The sequence below is a fragment of the Bubalus kerabau genome, chromosome 5 (assembly GCF_029407905.1).
Source record: "Bubalus kerabau isolate K-KA32 ecotype Philippines breed swamp buffalo chromosome 5, PCC_UOA_SB_1v2, whole genome shotgun sequence".
NCBI lineage: Eukaryota > Metazoa > Chordata > Mammalia > Artiodactyla > Bovidae > Bubalus > Bubalus kerabau.
In genome coordinates this window covers 104,227,062-104,245,950 of record NC_073628.1, presented here as the reverse complement: position 1 = coordinate 104,245,950, position 18,889 = coordinate 104,227,062, and the positions used below count along the sequence as shown (strand labels likewise).

General features: G+C 60.6%; 1 long non-coding RNA gene across 1 annotated transcript in view; it reads right to left on the bottom strand.

Annotated features, from left to right (window-relative positions):
* LOC129653131 (uncharacterized) overlaps positions 1-18,889 on the bottom strand; it is a 34,449-nt gene that overhangs the window by 874 nt on the left and 14,686 nt on the right. The window contains exon 4 of the long non-coding RNA XR_008714962.1: positions 17,521-17,625. This is a non-coding gene — a long non-coding RNA (uncharacterized LOC129653131). The remainder of the gene's footprint in view (positions 1-17,520; positions 17,626-18,889) is intronic.

The window sequence follows — 18,889 nt, the reverse complement described above, 5'->3', positions numbered from 1 at the left end:
GCTCTGCTGCCGCTGGAGGTCCAGGATTTATTGTCTGGCTTGGCTAAAGCGAGGCTTTCTCATCTGGACGCTGTGCACGGTCTGAAGGACACACAGGTCCTGCCCACCCTCACCTGGACAGCAACCAAGCTGGTCCAGGGCCCCTCCCTGGTGGTGGCTCAGCCTTGGGGCGGGAAGCAGTGCCCTGCAACCCCCTCTCCTCCCTCTCTGTCTCTCTGGACCTGTTGCAGGGAGGAAGCCCGCGTGACTGTAAACTAAAGTACCTTCTTCAGCTCAGGGAGAGATAGTCTGTCCCTGCCCATCTGTGAGCAGAAGAGGTTAACACACCCCTTCTAGGGCTGGCCATTCCCTCGGAGATGTTTTGCAACACTGAAGACCCTTTCACTTTACTTCCCCACTGCATCTCCCTCTGTTCTGCCTTTTGACTTTAGTTCCTCATTGCTTTTTTCTCTCTGATCTATAAAAGAACCTGGCATCCAGACCCCAGTAAGATGGTTATTTTGAGGTGCTAGCCTGGCATCTCTCCCCAATTAAAGTCTCTTCTTTGCCTCAACATCTCACCTCTTGGATTCACTGGCCTATCGTTCAGCGAGCAGGGTGAGCTTGGACTCAGTAACAGACATCGCCACCCTCGCATGACTCACTGGAAAAGACCCTGATGCTGGGAAAGATTGAGAGCCAGAGGAGAAGGGGCAACAGAGAATGAGGCAACTAGATGGCATCACGGACTCAATGGACATGAGTTTGAGCAAACTCTGGGAGATAGTGAAGGACAGAGGAGCCTGGCGTGCTACAGTCCATGAGGTTGCAAAGAGTCAGATACAACTTAGCAACTGAACAAAAATTGGTAATAAACACACACATGACTCCTCAGTCTCCTTTCTCACTTCCTTCTAAAGCTGAACACCTTAGAAAACCTCTCTGTGCCTCTCACCCCATCACTGCTGCACCTGGAAGGTCTGCAATGAAACCAACTCCGTCCAAACCCAGTGCCTGGGAGCCAGCAGGTGAAGAAGGAACTCTGTGGGCTTCACACATGACCATGATGGGGACGGTCAGCAGGCCCAGCTACTTGCTCCCTAAAGGAACCTCGGTCTTGACCATCACTGTAAGGCCACTGCATTCCAGTAGGAGGTTTCTTCTAGTTTGATGGAGAAACTGGCCTTGCGACAGAAAGGGTCCCTCTTGCTCAGAGGCTTTAGATGGACAACACTGGGACCCTGGACGCTTGATCCCTCAGTTCAGCTTCCAGATGCCTGTAACAATAACACTTACAAACCAGTGGCTCTTAAGGAAAGAGGGGACCAGACAGGGAACCAGAAACCGTGGAGCCCGTCCTCAGGGGACAAAGTAAGTGAGGCTTCTGAAGGTGCGCTAAGCAATATGCCAAGAAAACCCAGATAAAGTGCAGAAAGAAATTGAGGCGCCAGCCCCACCCAGGAGAGGGGGGGCATTCTCAGGACGGGGTCAGGCAAGGCCAGTCCCCAAGGTCCAGAAAGCTGGGCTCTTTCTTCATCTTTTGTTTGGAGTTAATAGATTTTATTTCTTAGAGCAGTTTCACGTTTTTGGAAAAACTGAGCAGAAAGCACAGAGCGTTCTCTGTAATCTCGTCTCCCCGGTGCACACGACTTTATCGCTAACATCCCACGTTTGTGTCTACATTTGTTGCAGTACATGGATCCGTACCGAGATGTCATTATTAACTAACGCTGGCAGTTTGCACGAGCAGCACTCTTGCTGCTGGACGTCCTGTGGGTTTGACAGATGCATGGGGTCATGGATCCACTATGACAGCAAAGAATGGAGGAGCTTTACTGTCCTGAACGCCCTCTGTGCTCCACCTGGCCTTCCCCTCCCCCAGATCCTGGCAGCCACCCGTCTTTGTGCTGCCTCCATGGTTTTGCCTTTTCCCAAATGTCGCTGGCTGGAAGCACACAGCACGTATCCTCTTCGGACGCACTTTCTTCGCTTCAGAGCATGCGTCTGAGAACACTGAGCTGCTCACAAGTTTTTCCCAGGGGAGAGCTCCCCGAAAGTCAAGGATTCCTTCCCAGGGCCAGTCAACCCCCTCCCCATCTGTGATTTCCAGGGCAACCATGGAAACCAAGATTGGGTCGCCCAGAAACAGTCACAGGCCTCACCTGCTCTGGGGTTCAGGGTCAGCAGGTGGTCCCCTCTGGGAGAAGGTCACAGGGGCAGGTCGAGAGTGGGTGGTTGGCTTGGGCTGCCCACCACTGGGCTCCCCTCCCCCAGGCCTCTCCTGTTCTCTGCGAGGCAGGCTCAGCTCTTGGCTGCTCAGTGAGCCCCCAGTGCAGAGGTGGCTCAGAGTCAGGTGAGGCTGCCAGTTCTCACAAAGTACTTGCCTCTAGTGGGCAGGGGGTGCAGAGCAGACCCCACCCAGCAGGAGAGATGGCCTTCAGAATTGAAGACCGCTTCCTTGCCACTGGCTCCATGGAGGACGAAGGAACTTCAGGCTTTGGGGAGCTCTGGGGAACCCAGTGAAGGGAGGGGGCACAAGGGCTAAGGGGGGACTCCCACCACCGGTCCAGCCAGCCCCCCAGGCCCAAGATGGGGTTGGGGGCAGGTATCATGGGAGGTCAGGTGGAAGGTGCTCGAACAGGACCCTCACAGGCAGTCGGCACGGAGTTATCATCATTAAGGCCCTTAAGGACGTGGAGCAGCCCCGGCAGGACCAGCAGGGCTCCGTCACCCCCTGCCCTCAGCCCAGGCCCCAGGGCCCGACTTCGGACAGTTTCTCTGTTTACTCTGAAAGTTATCGGGTCTGGTCTGTTTATACAAATCAGCCTCCAAAAATGTGGGAACGGGGATATTTTTTCCATTTGTTTCCCAGAAAACAAGACAAAATGTAAAAGGCCCAGAAGGGAGCCAAGAACATTCCTTGGTTCCCCAATGTCCAGGTCTCCACTCCCCCTCCACAGCCGAGTTCCTGGGCCATTTCATGCTCTGGTGGAAGGGATGGGGCTGCAGCCGGAGGCCGGCCTCTGCCTCTGCTTCTGAGCTGCCCCACGGCAGGGGGCGAGGCTGGGGAGGGTGGTATGCGCTGAGCCTGGCACACTCTCAGCACGTGCCCTCCGCAAGTGTGTGTGCAGGAGTGGGTGCATGCATGTGCACATGTGGGTGTGTGCCTGTGTTCATGCATTGGGTGCATCTGCGTCTCTCTCTCTGTACCAAGAACTCTGATTCCTGAGCTTGTGTGAGGTCCCCCAGAGCCCCTCTAGTCCCGAGCCCAGTGGCCTGCACAGCATGGTCCTGACCATGGAGGGAGGGCCCTGACACTGGACACCTTCTGCTCTGGACGACAGAGTGCAGTGCCCTCTCTTTGCCTCTTTCTAAGTCAAGATCAGGAAGAACTGTGGTGGGGGCAGGCGGTGGGGACTGGCATTTCTCTATCATTTCCTGAAGCAGAGCTCAGAACCCTGCTGGGAACCGGGCTGGGGCCCTAGCGGAAGCCCAGTCACCCTGGGGCCAGAGTGCTCGGCTGGGCTCCAAACCCTGGTGTGAAATCCAGGGCCTGGACACTCTTAAGCCTCTGGCCAGCCAAGCCCCTGCCCTGCTGGGAGCCCCTCCACCAGACCTGCCCCTGTCCAGACAGGAGGCTGGCTCCCAAGGAGGGAGCTAGCCCCTCCTGGGCCTCATTCTCCAGCGGGCCGCTCGCTTTCCCCAAGAGCTCCGGGTCCTGGCCAGGAAGGCTCCCCAGAGGGGTCCCCTGCAGGACCTGGTGTTAAGCCCCACACTTGGTTCCAGCAGATCCCAGAGCTATGGGCTCAAACAGATGGACACATGGAGGGTTTGGGGATTTCCTGCAGGGTGGCTGCCCCGCCCCAACCCTGGGCCAGGTCCAGCTTACACGTCCCCTTCACAGCCTCCATCACACCTCTGGCAGTGGGATTTCTGACCCCCATGACCTGAAGGTCCCTGAGATCAGGCCATGTCGGCTCAGCAGCCATGGCATGGCCAACCCCCAGCTGTGCCTGGCACGTGATAAAAGTCAACAAATAAATTTGGAAGAATGCTTGCTGAGCGAAGGAACATTCAACAGTGATGATTACTTCGTCTGAGATCTGGATTTGAACGGAAGTTCTGTTTTCTGCAAAGAGCCCTCCTGCAGCTTCCAGACAGCCCCGAGGAGGAGAAGTGAGCTGATGCTTTGAGTGTTAGAATCCACGGGGCCCGAGCGGGCCAGCGAGTCCAGCCTCCACCCTGCAGATCGGCACACAGACTGGAGAGTGGCTGGCGCATCCGGCAGCCCGAGCCCTGCAGTGCCCTCCACGTCTGAGAAGGGAAGGCTGTGGCCTCTCCCAGGCACACATCCAGATGCCTGCTCCTCCCCAGGGCCTGGGGCAAAACCCCTTGTCCAGAGGACCCCTCCTGGCACAGAGGCCTAAGTAGAAGCCCCACGTTCCCACCAACTGCTCCCACCCTGGTCTCCAAGAGTTCAGAAATCGCTGCTCTCCACCCCATCTCCTGGACCAGACCTCAGGAGCCCCCTCTTTCTTTCACATGGAGCCTCTCCTCGCCTGGACACACAGGGACCTCCTCTCCCTCTGCACTGACTCCTCAGTCTCTCTGCCCTGGCCCGGGGTCACCCTGGCCACCAGCCTGGCCCCAGCACGAGCCACCATGGCTGCCTGACTTCCGGCCTCAGCACTCGGGAGCCTGCTCCCCCGTCCCGGGGCAAAGCTCTCAGCATCCTGACGGAAGCGCACGCACCACAAATGTGCAGCAAGCAAGGTCGCTGAGGGATGCCCGGTCATGCCCCAGCAGGCCTCGGTGACCCAGCCACCAGGGTTGCACTGGCCCCCGTGCACAGCTGAGTCCCTGGCATGGGGCCTGGACACAGCGGGTTCAATGACTGCTGGGGCGGATGGATGAATCAATGAATGAACCAGTGAGTGCATGACTGAGTGCAGGCCGTGCACCCAGACCGCCCCTCCACACTCGTGCCCCTGGACTCCTCGCCAAGGTCTCAGCCTCTCTCTCCCAGCTGTGTCCCTCGGCAGCCGTCACAGGTGACACCAGCATCCCCTGTGGGGATGGCAAAGGGAGTGGAGGAGCTGGCGCCCACCGTTGACCGCAAATTCCAGGCAGCCCCCTGCGCCTGTGCTGGCATGTCACTGCCACCAGGGGGCGCCAGTGCACCACCCCGAGGGGAGAGCAGGTGGGCCCCTCCTCCCTGCACCACCCCCAAGCTGGGGCAGAAGCCCTTCCAGGAGGCTCTGGGGTCCCTCACGCCTGGGCTGTTCTTTCTGGGCCTACCTGTAGCCACGGAGGCCTTGGGAGGGCAGGCAGGGCTGAGAGTCCCTGGGGGCAGCTGGCAGCCCCGGGTTGAAAGTCTGGGGGTCCACAGTGGGGGGAGAAGAGGCCCTGTGTGCTTGGGTGCCCACATTCCCAGCCAGTCCCTGGGATTCCCCCCAACTCCTCTAGGGGCTCCAAGAGCCGGGACCACCCTCAGAAGCCGGCGCCAGCTGGGAGCCAAGGCCAGTGCCTAACAGAGAAAGGTCAGGGATGCAAGGCCTGGCCCCTGTGCACGACACCTGCCTCGCACGGGGTGAAGCCCAGGTGGACACCACTCGGCGCACAGGGCCAGCTGCCCACTCTCTCATCCCACTGGGCATGTGCCCCTTGGCACACGGGTGGCATCTTCCTGGCCAGAGTCTGATCTCACCCACCCACCTTGGGTCCTCCATCACTTTCCAGTTGCCCACCCCAGTGGGTCCAGAGGAAGAGAACAAGGTGTTGGCAGGTATGCAGTGGACCTAGCCACAGATCCCCATGTTAGTTATCCACCCATCCATCCATCCATCATCCGTCCACTGGATGGATCCATCCATCCATTCAAACAGTGCAGAGGGCCCAGCAGGGACCACCTGCCCTCCCTGAGCACACACAGAGAGGGCCCCTGGGCAGAGGCGCCCCCTCTCTGTGCAACATTTAGTTTGTAAAAGGAGGGGCTTGGACTGGGCAGCATCCATTGGCCACTTCTGACCTGGGGCCTAGGTTCTCAGGCTGGAGCAGCCACCCGGAAGAAGTAGCAACCCACAGCATCAGGGGAAATCAAGTCCCCACTCCCTGGGGAAATGCCCTGCTCAGGAGTCATGCAAGGCAGCTGTCTAAGGCATGGGGCCCAGCTCTCTGTTCCATTTCGGGAGCCCTGGCCTTGGAAATGGCACAAGTTAGGCCCCTCCACACCTGCTGCTGGGAGCCAGGTGGGATGACTTTGTCTGTGAGGTGCAGCCCTTCCAACACTCCCCTCATCCCCACCTCACTGGGGGTCTGAGATGAGGAGCAATGGGCACCCATGCCATTCCTGAGGACATTCGGCCCCCACCCCAATGCCATCTGCCTGCCTTTGTCCACCCTCACCAGGAGCACATGTCTGTGACCTCTGGGGCCAGGGGAGCAGGCGTGTCTGTCACCTCTGGGGCCAGGGGAGGGCCAGCCTCCAGGCACTCCAGCAGTCCCAGGCTCCCAGGTCACAGGACACACCACCCAGGACCCTCCAAGCCAGAGCCCAGAGGCTCCCCATCTGGCCACAGTGTGTAGGAATGAGCCCCCCTACTTTCCAGGTGTCACAGCAGGTGCTTAACCACATGATGGCCAGCATTTCCCAGGCCTCCCAGGATGGCCCTCCTAGTCCCTAGGGACGTCATCGCACCCACGGGGACAGAGAGACACAGTGAAGACCACTCACCCCACCACTCAGGCTCTGTACCCTGCTGGCTGCCTGAGCCAGACACACCGTCCCACAGCCCACCAGGAAGACTGGGATGTGACGGACTGGGGCCCAAGTTCAGGTCCTCCAACCTGAAGGCCCAGGCACTCGGGGCTCTTCCTGACGGCTCTGTGTCTGTGAATCTAATAAGTACATCCTGGGGCTGGTGAGTTGGGGTGGGGCGTCCCCACCACGAGCCACAGAAAGAGTCAGAAGCCCTGACACCTTCCCTCTCCCGTGGGAACCCAGATGCTCAGCCAACATGGTATGCGCTCCTGGAGGCAGGAGGGCCGGGGGGCTGTGAGCAGAGCAGCCAGCACAGTCTGCAACCCTGCTGCGTCCACACCTGCCCCCTCTGCAGCTCAGCCAGGCAACAAGCAGGCCGCCCGGCTCAGCCTGAGCCAAGTCTCTCAGATGCAAGACGGAGCAGGAGGGCGGGCCCTTGGAAACCCTACTAGCAGAGTGGGACACGAGGGCAGACCAGCTCTGGCTGGGGTAGGGAGCTAGTTGGGTTGGAGTTTATTTATTTTTAATTATTATTATTATTATTTACTTTACAATATTGTATTGATTTTGCCATACATCAACATGCATCCACCACGGGTGTACATGCGTTCCCCATCCTGAACCCCCCTCCCCGGGTTGGAGTTTAGCTGAGAAAGTGTGAGCACCCACGGAGCTACATGCACCTGGGCACCCAGTCCTGGAGCTCTCATGGTGTCTAGAGGGTGATGACCATGCACACAGTTCCCCCACCCTGGGGTCAGGCAGGGTGAGCCCTGAATGCCCAGCCACCCTCCCAACTGGGGTGCAGGAGGAAGGCCCTGGTACAGGCTGGAGGCCTGCACTGGGCACTGGCAGCCTCGTCGGTGCCACCTCTTCCATAGGCACCTCCACCCGCCCGTGGTCCCTCAGCTCCCAGGGGGCACCCAGAGAGGCCCAGCCACAGGGAGAGCAGCTCAATCACCCTGCGAGGTGGAGGTCAGTCCTGAATCCAGCCCAGAGCTGGCCTGCCCTCGTGTCCAGCCTGCCTGCCCTCAGCCTGGAGGACGGCCCATGGGAGGGGTTGATCCAGAGGTGTGGGAGCAAGCACTTAGGCTGTAAGGTGACGTGGTCCTCGGGGGTGAGCGTGCCCCACGGGAGGGAGCAGGAAGAAGGGGCCACGCGGGAGTGCAAGGGGAGCAGACAGCTGGGACTGGGAGCTGGGGTTCTGATGCTGAACCTCCCCTACGGCCCCTCAACAAACGCAGTAACCAGTGACACCCAGAGGGAGTCCCGAGGGAGGCCTGAGCTCCCAGACCTGCTGCCCTGACCTCCAGGCGGGCAGACCCAAAGTCCAGGCACTGGAACCAGTCCCCAGGAATGGCACAAAGGCCCAGGGGATTCGAGAGTGTCATGGGACACAGGCGGGCCCCTGAGGCCCTGCCAGCACTGACAATGCCGTCTGCCCCACACTCCTCCCCAGACGCAGCTGGAGCGCAAACGTCCAGGGGCCGTGTGGCCGCACCCTTTGTGTGGGATGGCTGCCGTCAGGGACGCGCATGGACACGCTGGCCGGAGAGGAGCTCAGCCTTTCCCGGTGAATGGTCCGGTGGTCCTGGCCGAGTGTGCTGCCAACACGCCCTCCCTTTCCCTGAGCAGGAAGGGCACTGCCAGCCCTTTGGACAGGAGCCCACGGATGACAAAGGCAAAGCCAGGACATTGGCAAGCCCAGTTCATGCTGTCTGAGAGCATTCCGAAATGACGTGTGGGACCGAACTGTCCGGGTCTCCTCACCTCCAGGTTCACATACTGTGGTCTGCACACGCCATCATGCACTGTGGTTTCCTGGGGAGGGGGGAGGGTCCCCAGTCAGGGTTGGGGGGATCACACCTGTGCATGGGTGTGTGGGTCACCTGCCCCACGTCCTGCTCCAGGAACGGCTGGTGCCCACTTCTGGCCTCGCAGTCCTGTGGGACCTCAACAGCAGCAGGACAGGCAGCAGCCTGGGGCTCGGTGGGGGTGAGACCTCCTCGGTGCTGAGACCCCTGATTCCAGGGCGGGCTAGCCTCCGCGGATGGCTAACCTCGCCCTGACCCTGAATGGTGGGTGACGCCTCCCTGTGCCGCTCCTGGTTCCCAGCACAGCAGATGTTGGCTGGGAGATCGACCTGGACAGCAGCTCCTCCGCACCAGCCGCGGCTGGAGACCAGTCTAGCAGGCTGTCGGCGCCCTTGGCCGCCACCTCCTCCTCCTGCGGTTACTGCCCGTAATCAGCTGGCCAGGCTCCGTGTGATGCTGCCCAGGCCTCAGTCCGACCGGGGCTCAGAGGCCAGGCCCTGCTCTGGAATGCGGGGGGCCGCCAGAACCCGAGCCAGATTGCAGGATGCCAGCTCCTGCGCTCACAGACCCCTCATTAATTATCCTGCCAGGACACGGAGGCAGGCACGGCCCCAGGAATCCTGGAAGTGGGCAGTCGGGGTCTTTCCTGGACTTTGCACCACAGGACTCAATGGACATGAATTTGAGCAAACTCAGGGAGACAGTGAAGGACAGGGGAGCCTGGTGTGCTGCAGTCCATGGGGTCGCAAAGAGTCAGACACAAATTAGCAACTGAACGACAACAACTACAACCCTGGCGGCCAGCGCTCAGCAGGCGGCGCCGCAGGTAGAGTGGACACAGGGATGAGACGTCCGTCCAGGAGCCCAGCAAGCATCGGGGGCTCTCGGCTCTCCAGGGCCCGCTGCCTTAGAGCCCCCTGCACGAAGTCTCAGGGCACCATCGGACTGGGGGACAGGGGCGTGGTCACCCGAGCTGAGGGGTCCAACTGCTGGGGGAGGCAGCACCAGCCCCAAAACGGGCTCCTGAGCACCGGATGGACCCAGGCAGAAATTCTCCAGGAATTGAGACTAACAGCTCTGCTCTGCAGCTGCTACATTTTATTGACTTATTTAAGGTGCCAGGGCTCCAGGGTGAGCAGTGAGTGCCAACCACAGAAGCTCCCACTGTGGGGGGAGGAGCAAGCTTCTGGGTAATGAGAAGGGGGCCCGACACAGTAGGGGGCGTGAACCGTGGTCCTGGATACCCCAGGGGGTCCTTGGAAGGCGCCCCTTCAGCCAGAGCAGGACGGTGTGTCCACACGGGCCTGGAAGGTGGGCTCAGGCTTCATGCGTGAGTTCCCTTCCACACACGATTCTCAGGGAGCAGTGACCCATGGCCTGCCTGTGACAGCCTCTCCCTAGTGCCCAGGCCAAGAGCCCCCAAGTAAAGGGACCCCCATACACCACACTCCCCTCCTGGGGCCCCTCCAGCCCCCTCCACTGCCCCTGTGCCCAACCCCTGATGCACGCTGCCCTGATGCCCAGCCTTCAGCCCCTCCTGGCATGGGTGTCCCCACCTAGCCCAGCACACAGGGCCATGAGGCCTCAGCAGGGGAGGTGGGGGCAGGCCCTGGTCTTATCGAGCTCCCGCCCCTCAGCTGGGCTCCTCTGCTCCCCTCCCTTGCAGAGAAAGCCTGAGCCAGTGTGGGTGCAGGAGGACCAGCAAGAGGCGTCTGAGCAGAGAGGGGTCTCTGGGCCCCCACCCCTGCCCCACCCGGCATGGCCCAGCCATTCCTGTGTCCAGAATAGAAAGTGCCAAGCCACCCACCACAGCCAGCCAGTGGCTAGAAAATCAGACACCGCAGCCCCTTGGCAAGTGGGCAGCTGCCCGGCTTTACCAGCCCAGCAGACTACCAGAAAAGGTCAGCCAGAAGCCTGGGCACAGCCCCTCAACCCCAAACACACCCAGGGCTCCTGCACCCCAATTCTTGTCAGTCCCAAGGCAGCAACAGTCGGGGACCCACAGTGGGCACGCAGGCTGCACAGATGCCCCACAAACTCCCCAGGCTCCCTCACCCCAGCGGGACCTCCACGCGCAACCCACCCTGCCCTGCTGGGACCGAGAAGCCATCTGTCCACCCTGAGCACATCACTGACCCTGGCAACTCAGGAACTGCCAGGCTTCAGTGGTCTCATCTGTAAAATGGGACAAGCCCCCAGCCCACCCCAGGGAACGCCAAGGAAGGCCCTTGCAGCCCAGAGGGCATTTCACTGGGAGGGTCTGGGACAGTTCCCAGGAGCATGGACAAGCTCTGTGGCCGAAGCCAGGGAAAGGCAGAGGGCAGGTTCCCACGGTCCCTTCAGGAGCCCACCCAAGAGGATGGGTGGGGCTCCAGCCTGGGGCAGCCCTGGGCAAGCAAGGCTGGGAGGGCTTGTCCTTCTCTGCAGACCCAGCCTCCATCCTGCCCAGATGGTAGGTCCTGCGTGGGCAAGGGCACTTGTGCCATCCACTTACAAACACCCAGGGGGAAGGCATGGGGCGGGTGGGGGCGAGCTCACAGGCCCCTGGGGCCCCAGAAGGCCTGCCTCTTGGTGGATCCTGCTGTAATTATGTCATTAGAAGACCACCCCATCTCAGAGGCCAGCCCTGGGAGAGGCCCACAGCCCCACTGTGTGCAGAGCAGGCCTGGAGAACAGTCATCGCAAAGACAGAGGCGCCTTTGTGGGTGGTTGAGGGGGGGCAGGGGATGAACCTGGTAATTAAAGGATTCGCGGAGCGAACACGAAGCCCCTTCCCAGAGTCAGACACTTTGAAAGGAGCTGGGAGTCTGCCTGTGGGGGTCCCCGGACTGTCCTGAAGCAGGCGGTCTGTAGACCCGCTGCCCTGCAGAGACACAGACCCCCGAGTACAGGGCAGCAGCCACACCTGTCCTAGCTGACGGTCAGGCCAGCAGGGCCAGAGGGCATGGCCACAGCCACCCACCCCCTCCATTCATCCCAACGGCCACCAGCAGACGCCCAGCGCCAGCTCCCACAGGGAGTGGAAAAATCTCCCTGGAGATTTCGGGAACTGTCCTCAAAGGAGGGGTTCAGTGTAGCTAAATCGGGCGTGTGTGAGAGCCAAAGGCCACAGTGCCCACCAGGGTGGGGGCAAGGGGAGGGCAGAGCAGGGCAAGGGGCCTGGGGGAGCTGGCATCTCTGCACACCCGTCAGGCAGAGGAGAGCCAGGTCCCAGGCCTGGTCCCGGCCAGTGGCCAAGAGCAGCCCTTGGCAGTGTCTGGACCTCGGGCCAGGGGTCAGTCTCCCACCCTCGGATACAGTGGGCACCACTGAAGGGCAGCCCGGGGGCGGCTTCCTCTCCATTCATCAATTATCCCAGTTTAGAAACAAAGTCATCCTTGAGCCAAGGCCAGGGGCTCAGGACCCGTGGGCCTGCCTCTCACCCCCACGCCCTCAGGGGGAGCCGCCTGCTCCCAAGGCCTCCTGGCAGAGACCAGGGCCTCCCCCTCAAGAACCCAAAGCCACTCGGGGCCACTCCCTGGACCCCACCCGCCCACCCCCTGCTCCTGTGGGGATCGGGCTCCTTCCTTCAAAGGAGGAGGCCTGGGCCTGAGGCTCCAGGCAGGACCACGGACGCCTCTCCCTGCAGAGAGGGGGTGGGGGAGGGGCAGGCCAGCCTAGGTCCCCAGGGCTGCCCCTCCCCAGGTTCCAGGTCATTCCAGACGGCTCAGAGGGGAACCCTACGTCTCTGATTCTGTCCCCACCAGTTCCTCTGGGCCAAACCGACTACCTCCCTCCACTCTGCTCCTCTGCCCCTGCCTTGCTCCCACCTGGAAAGGCCACCCAGGTCCACCTGCACCTCCAAGCCTAACCCACAGGCCCACCTCCTTCAGGAAGCCCTCCAGACCACTCATCCTGCTGCACATTAGCACTGGTGCCCTGAGAGCTCCGTGGACCCAGGAGCAAGTCCTAGAGCTGCCTGAGAGACAGACTCAATCTGACCATTTGACAGGTGAGGAAACGGAGGCCCAGAGGGACCAGGGCCTAAGCTTCTTGAACTAAGAAGTACCTAGAGGTTACCCGGGTCTTGGACCTCAGAGTCCGCTCTCCTTCTCTGAGATCAGTAGAGACCAGGTCACAAGAAATGACCAGCGGCTATTTATGATACTGCTGCTGCTGCTGCTAAGTCGCTTCAGTCGTGTCCGACTCTGTGCGACCCCATAGACCTACCAGGCTCCCCCGTCCCTGGGATTCTGCAGGCAAGAACACTGGAGTGGGTTGCCATTTCCTTCTCCAATGCATGAAAGTGAAAAGTGAAAGGGAAGTCGCTCAGTCGTGTCCGACTCTTAGCGACCCCATGGACTGTAGCCTACCAGGCTCCTCCATCCATGGGATTCTCTAGGCAAGAGTACTGGAGTGGGATGCCATTGCCTTCTCCGATTTATGATACTAGAGAAAGATAAATTAAGACAAACCTAGACAGTGTATTAAAAAGCAGAGACATCACTTTGTAGACAAAGCTCCGTCTAGTCAAAGCTATGGTTTCTCCTGTAGTCATGTACAGATGTGAGACCTGGACCATAAAGAAGGTCAAGAGCAGAAGAATTGATGCGTTCAAATCTGAAGACTCTTGAGAGTCCCTTGGACAAGAAGGAGATGAAGCCAGTCCATCCTAAAGGAAATCAGCCCTGAATATTCATTGGAAGGACTGATGCTGAAGCTGAAACTCCAGTATTTTAGCCACCTGATTCGAAGAGCCGACTTGTTGGAAAAGACCCTGATGCTGGGAAAGATTGAAGGCAAGAGGAGAAGGGGATGAAAAAGGACGAGATGGTTGGATGCCGTCGCTGACTTAATGAACATGAATTTGAGCAAGCTCTAGGAGATAGTGAAGGACAGAGGAATCTGGCCTGCTACAGTCCAGGGGGTCGCAAAGAGTTGGACACAACTTAGTGACAGAGCAACGTTCCAAAGTGTGGTCTTTTTGCCTGTTTTTCCTGAAAGAGTCAAGGCCAGTTGGCTATGACAAGATCATCCCCAGCAGATCTGGGGGATGGGCGGGAGGGGCCTCTGCCATCATTCACTCCAAGCCGCACCCAGCTGTACTCTGGGTGCAGAGGGAGGACAAAGCTGTATTTTCAGAGGGTGGAAACTGTTCCTAGTCTCGCTGATGGAACAGATGCTATAATAGGATCATTGGAGCCCACTTAGGGTCGGGGAACCCGAAGGTGCCGGTCCTCAGGGCAAGGAGGCCGGTGGTCCTGGGGGGTGTCCTGACCTCAGGCTATCCCAAAGGAGAGGCCACATGGGCACCACTCGCCCACAGAAGCTCAGGCATCCGGTGTGCAGGGACCCCAGGACAAGGGACCATCACCACCCTATCCCCACCCCCATCATCCCTTAGGTCCCTCGATGGCCAGACCTCTGGGGAGAAAACGTCACCACCACCCTGCCAGGGCACTCTGCCCCTCCCCTGCACTGATGCCTGGGACCTGCACAAACATCCCCCTGTTCCATCCCCACCAAACAGAGAGGGGAGCTGGAGTCTGGTGCGTTACCCTGAGGCCCACAGGCACATCAGGATGACGAAATGCCCAGCCTGGACAGACAGCCGCCCTTGGGCAGACTGCACCAGGGGCCTGTGCTGCCCCAGCCTCCACCCCCAGCTCCAGGCCCTGCCAGCACAGGCTCCCTTTGTGCTCCTGAGGCTCCTGCAGAAAGTCTTCCAAGGAGCGGAGGGGGCGGCAGGCAGAGGTGGGCAGGCAGGCCCAAGGTGAGGGGAGGGGTACCAGGCGGGGGAAGGGCTCTTCCTCTCCCCCTGCTCCCCACCATCAGCAGAGTTCCTTTCTCCCTCCCCTACTCTTTTGTTCAAATGAAAGTATTTGGGAAACCAGAAAAAAAAATATGGCTTTTATTTTTGAAACTGGAATCAATTATATTTGGGGGGGCGGTGAGTAACATGCCCAACAGTGCCAGGTCTCAGGTCTGCCGGCTCCAAACTCAGCATGGATGGACGGGAAGGGGACGGAGCGGCCCTGCAGGGGGCACAGGCCTCACAGCAGGTCTGCACACACCCAGCCCTGCACACCAACCCTGCTCAAAGGCCCTGCATACCAGTCCTGCACACCCAGCCCAGTCCTGCACACCCAGCTCTGCACACCCACCTTGCACCAGGTCTGCACACCAGCCCTGTACACCCAACCCAGTTTTGCACACACAGCTCTGCACACCAACCCTGCACACCAGCTCTGTACAGCCAACTCAGTCCTGCACACCCAGCTCTGCACACCCAGCTCTGCACACCCACCCTGCACACCAGCTCTGCCCACCCAGCCCTGCACTCCAGCCCTGTACACCCAGCCCAGTCCTGCACACCCAGCTCTGCACACTCACCCTGCACCAGGTCTGCACACCAGCCCTGTACACCCAACCCAATTTTGCACACACAGCTCTGCACACCAACCCTGCACACCAGCTCTGTACAGCCAACCCAGTCCTGCACACCAGCTCTGCCCACCCAGCCCTGCACACTCAGCCCTGTACACCAAACCCTGAACACCAGGTCTGCACACCAGACCTCATCCCTGCTCTGCACACCAGACATTTCTTCCAGGAGATGGTATCCTAAGAGGAGGCCTAGGGGCCACCCTACAGCTTTGTTACTACAACTGGCCATTCTCCCAGGAAGGCCCCCGACCCTGGAGGGCCACGGGCTGTCACAGGCCAGCCCCCTCACCTCTCCCCATGCAGACGCTCCGGCCTGGGAGGTGAGCAGGGAGGGGACGTGGGGATCTGGCCCTCTCCTCCCAATCAGATGTCAACAAGGCTCTGCCCCCACCAAGGGCCAGCACCGTGACCAGAGATGGCATGGCCGGAAGGTTCAAGGTGCTCACTGGGCTGGACCAGGCCCCAGCCCCAGCTCTGCTGAGCGGCCAGCAGCAGCCAGACCTCCCTAACACCAGATTCCTCTTCCACGAAGCAGACTAGGCTAGGGCTCAAGGGAGTGACGCAGGCAGAGTGTGGGAAGGGACAGGAAGGTGCCCCCACCCCGAGAGGCCACCCGTAAGTGACCACGGGAGCAGGGCTGCTCTGGAGGCAAAGCCAAGCCTGGAGCCCAGACTCCAAGAGACCAGGGAGTGTGTGAGCCTGTGATCACGGGCCCCTCCCCACCAGGAGCACCAAGTGTGGGTCTCCAAGTCCAGCAGCTGGTATTGCCCTAGGGGGCCCCCGGCTGGCTGCAGAGCACCTGCTGGATGACGAGCCCCACACCCACCTCACCCCTGCAAGCCATGCACCCTCTGGTACCCAGGAGGCCGAGTGTCAGGTCTCACAGGAAGGGGGTGCTGCTCAGGACAAAAGGAGCACCTGTCAGTGATGTTTAGGGCTGGGCTTCGGAAAGAGCGTCAGGGCAGGAGTGGTGGGAGGACTAGTGGCCCTAGAAAGCATGGCGGAAGGGGAGGGGCCTAGAGAAAGCCTGGCCCGAGGGCAGGGGGCAGGTGTCCTGGCTGCTTCCTGAGGACGAGGCCAAGGACAGGCCACACTGCACAGTTACCTCCTCACCGCCCTCCCTGGGCAGCAGGGACTGCGGGACTGCTGACTGTCAAGGCACAGCCCAGTCCCAGGGACCACCCCACAGCAGCTCGAGGCCGGATGTCCCTCTCGCCCTGACCACACAGCCCAGCATCTTCACACCCACCCGCGGCTATCAGAAATACCCTGAGAAGAGGTGACGCATGGCAGCTAGGCCCCTGCACCCCAGCCTGGACCCCACCCTGCACTGGTGTGGGGTGGAGTCACCTCTGTCCAGCCCACAGAGGTGCTTAGGCTCTAAATCCACGTGGAGGCCTGACTGAAGCTTGGAGCCCTGATGGTCCAGGGTACGCAGCCGGGACCCCAGCGCCTGGAAGGGAGACAGTGGTCCTCACACCGTGGCCGGACAGCAGCACTCCAGCACCCAGAGCCCAGGAAGCAGGACCTTCCGCCTCACAGAGGGCATTCAATGAGCAGTCAGAGCCTGCCGACTCTTTCCAATGATGCCAGCACCCCGGGCACCATTGCCAGGCTCAGAACTCGACCAGCACCTCCCCAGGACCCCTGCTTTCAGCCCCCGCTTTGGGGGCACACACATGTGAATGCACAGGGAACAGCAAGAGCACGGGGGTCCCCCCTACAAATGGGGGCCCCAGTCCCCCACAATTTCCTGGTTTCCCTCCGGTTGCCTGCTGGCATCCAGAGCCTTAAAGCATGCACAGGATGTACGCCCCAGCATCTATGGGGAAGAGGCCCCCAGCTGCTCAGCAGAAGCAAGTTCAAAGCAGCGGAAATCATCTCAAGCGTTTCGACGGCGGCCGCAGCTCCATGCCCTGTTCCAGCAGGACCCGCGAGCTACACGGTCGGGTAAGTAACTCAAACAAAGCAGAAGACCACCAGGGAGGCTCACGCCAAGAAATTAGGAGGAGGTCTGCAGGTTCTTTGGACGACTTTTCATGTACTTATCTGTATTTCTTTATAAAGTTTCTATTGCCCTTGCCCCTCGCCCCAGCACCTGCTTTTAAGCTCATCCACACCCACAGTGTCCCCACAGGACACTGCCGGGGGGTGGATTGTCAGCGGGTCAGGATCCAGTCTGCAGGCGTGAAGGTAGGGCACCATGTCCCCCAACTTCTGACACGAAGGACACGAGAGCCCCTGGCAGGTGAGGGTACAGCTCAGGGGCCCCTGGGACGAGCCGCTTCCCAGCTGACCCAGGGACCCTGGTTCATGCCTGTTTGTCTCCATGCCCACTGTCCCCATCCACAGAGGGCGTTATTGGATGTGGTGGACTCTGATGATGGTGCAGAAGCATCCATGAGAAAGGGGGTTGCAGCATTGCCCCTCCTTTCAACACCCTCAGGGGACTGCAGGGAGTGGGGTCAGGGCACCGGAGACCCCCACCCCCAACCATCAGACACTCCCTGGCATGGAGTACCTGGAGGGTGCACCACTCACCATGCTGACAGCGAGGACCCTGGAAGCCAGGGGGACAGCGGCATGGCTGGGCTGAGCCGGACACGCAGTGGCCGCCGTTAAAGCAGAGGCCGGAGCTGCACACGGCTGTGGAGAGAGGGAGAAGGCGTGTGAGGAGGGGCAGGGGCGTGGAGGCACCCCCAGTCCACTGCCAGGACACAAGGTCCCTAAGTCTCCCCAAAAGGTGAGGCCTCAGGCCTGGACAGGACCCAGACTCTGGACAGACAGGACAGCTCCCCACACTCCCACTCCAGCCCTGGAACCATGTGGGGGCCCTGGGGAAGGGTTCCACAGCCAGGCAGGTCACTGGCCCCACTCTGCTGTCCTGGGTCACACACCGCTCCCCCTCCACCAGGGCTTGAGCCATCCCCGCCAGGTCTGGGTTCAGTGAAGCCCCTCTGGGTGAAGCAAAAAAAACCCCACTCACTTCAGTGGGACATGGAGTTCCAGGGCACTTTCTTGGGGAGGCCGGGGGGGAGGGGGTCGTGGGAGGAGGGTGGGTAGTGAGGGGCTAAGGGGGAGCAGCCCACAGTTGAAGGAGGCTGAGAGATTGGCTGAGGCCCCCTCCCTGCAAAATCTCATTGGTGGAAATGCCCAGACTGGTCCCACCCCGGAGGAGGGGCAATGCTGGCCCAGGCCTTGGGAGAGCAAGAAGAGGGTCCAGGGAAAAGGTCAGGGCTGAGAGCAGCCGGCCTCCCCTGCCTTCTCCAGAGGAGACTCCCTGCTCCCAGACCCTCTCCCCACACCCAAGCCCCAGCTGGACCCAACCGGTCACCCTGGGGGCAGCTGTGTTTACACCTAAACCCACAGCCTGGGGGTAGCCTAGGGTTACTGAGCCGCCCCCTCCAGTGCCAGGCCACTGCATGGAGGAGGCAGCGGCTGGCCCAAGAGGCAGGGGCCCTAGATGGAAGGGCAGGTCCAGTCCCAGCCCCATCACAGAAAGGACCCCACCCCAGGCTGGACCGGGTGCTTCCAGGGGCTTCAGCATGAGTTTTCTTGTCTCTGCAGCCACCCCCGGCCCACATCCACACAGGAGAGGGCAAGGCCAGGGCAGGTGGGCTCTGCTCCCATCCCCACAACCCCAACAGCCAGGCCCTGAGTCCAAAGACATTGGGGTGCTTGCTGGGTGAGTGGACACTCTGAACAGTGGCCTGGACACTCCCCAGGCACCCCAGAGCCCAGCGTGACCCACGGGTCCAGCAGAGAGAGAAGCTGGAGGGCAGGAGACCTGGAGGGTAGGGACGCCGGCTGGGTACATGAGTCTGAGCATCCCCCTGGACCAGGCGCTGCCCTTGATGAGGAGACTGGGGCTCAGAGACATGCAGCACGTGGCCCCAGGTCATGCAGCTGC